Here is a 2,110-nt window from a genome sequence, read left to right on the forward strand (position 1 = left end):
GCCCCCCACCCCTTGCTGGTGCCCTTCACTCCCAACCTGCAGCCCCCTCACTCTGCCAGTGTCCTGCACCCCCAACCCACAGTCACGCCCCCACCATGCCCCTCACTCCTGATCTGCAGCTCCTTGCCCCTCTGCTGGTGCCCCTCACTCCCGACCCACAGCCCTTTCCCCTGTGCCAGCCCTGCTGGTGCCCTGTACTCCCAACCCACAGACCCCTGCCCCCTCCTCCAGCCCTGCTGCTCTCTCTTGCTCTCTCTCTTTTGCTGGCTTACTTGAGCCCATGTGAGGAGCATGTGACCCCCAACAACCAGTCACCTTGCCTGCTGCTCCCATCCTGAAGCAGCCAGTTTGGGACAGCAGAAAACCTGGACGTTTGCTCTTTTTTCAAAAACCTGCCTGGACACAGCACAGGGGTCCAAAAAAGAGGACATGTCCGGGAAAACCTGGATGTATGGTAACCCTAACTGCAGGATGATCACTGTGAACTCTCAAGTCCTTGAAGCTTCACATCTAGGTGTGTCCACTCATTTTCTGTTGTTGGTCTTGGGAAGAGCAGAACTACCTACATAACCAATAACATGCTCATAACACTTATAGTTCCACAGTTATGATTTTATAAGAATCATGATCTTATGCTTCAAAGCTTCAGATACATATAGGAGGGAACTCCCCTTCTCCCTCCAGGTCTAGATGTATCTTTAGAAGTTTGTTGTCATTTGAGGTGAAACATTGTATGGGATATATAGGTATTCTCAGGTAGTACAGGGAGGCCTCTGTCCTGTATGCCTGGCTAGTGTATTAAGGTCATTACTAGGTTTTCCCTCAGGTGAGACTTGCAGGGACTTTGGCATTTTTGCACTTGGGGGCACAGTTGCCTAACTGGATCTCTTCCCTAATCAATTCCCTGCCATTTTTGAGTCCTCTAGCATTTGTAGTACCTTTGTCATTGACAACTGAACAGTCTCCCATCCTGTAAGTATAACTTGTATTTTTCATTCTCACGTGCATTGTCTTCAGTTTGGCTATATTGAGACACATTTTGTTTGATTCTATTGAACCGAATGATTCAGGTCCCTCTGTAACTTGCCTTCACCATCTGATATCACTCAGTTTTTATGACAACTGCAAATGTCATCAATGTTGATAGATGGTTGATAAAATTAAATTAAGTAGCTCTGGAACAGGACAACCTCTGGGGAGCCACACACAGAAGTAATCCCATTTTATTGATATCTGCCCATTAATGGCTATATTTAGTGTTGTACATTTCCACTTTTTCTGCATCATTCTTTAGTTTCACCATCTGCATCTAGCAGTGGACCTATGCGGGACTTACCAGTTTCATTGTCCCTCACATCATAGAATCATAGAGAAGTAGGGCTGGAAGTAACCTCCAGAGGTCAACTCCTTACCTGAGGCAGGATCATCCTATCCAAACCGCCCTATACAAATCCACAATTTAAAATTTTTGTAAAACAACCATCAATCCTGCCAAAACACAAGGCATTAACACCCTAACCTGCAATAGATAAAGCAGGGGAACCACAGCAGCCAATGTCCTGTTTCTGCCAAAGGTTGCTAACACATGTAAAAGGTTGCTAATATTGGTGCAGTATGTACCATCTGACTATGGGGTAAAATTCCTTCCTGACCCCAGATATGGCGATTGCCTGAGCAGAGAGGCAAGACCCTCTAGCCAGGAACCTCTGACTTTAAGTACCAGCAGAAGCATTGGCATACCGCAGTCAAAATCCCCAGCCGTGGCTGCAGCCAACACCCAGTGCCTCTGAGAAAGGGTTAAAACCACATGTAACAGAAAGGGATGAGGGAACAACCAGCAAACCCCAGAAGCATGGGAGACACCCATAGTAGACCATAGGCATAAATAGCTATGCCTAGATCAGGGGTAGGCAACACTTTTTGATTGGAGTGCCAAAAACCCCCACAGTGCCTACCTTGGAAGGTGCCTGAGTGCCAGCATGCCAGAAAAACAAAATGAAGGCAGGAGGTACATGGCAGGATGTCTCTTCAGTACATGGCATGTGCCCCTTGCCCCCCAGCCCCACTTGCCCCGCCCCCCCCCCGGCCAGGCTCCGTTGCTGGTAACAGC

General features: G+C 48.0%; 1 protein-coding gene across 1 annotated transcript in view; it reads left to right on the top strand.

Moving 5' to 3' along the window:
• Nucleotides 1-2,110, top strand: part of CTTNBP2 (cortactin binding protein 2) — a 171,791-nt gene that overhangs the window by 163,896 nt on the left and 5,785 nt on the right. The window lies entirely within an intron of this gene.

The sequence above is a fragment of the Gavialis gangeticus genome, unplaced genomic scaffold (genome assembly GCF_001723915.1).
Source record: "Gavialis gangeticus isolate Ggan-Ray unplaced genomic scaffold, GavGan_comp1, whole genome shotgun sequence".
NCBI lineage: Eukaryota > Metazoa > Chordata > Crocodylia > Gavialidae > Gavialis > Gavialis gangeticus.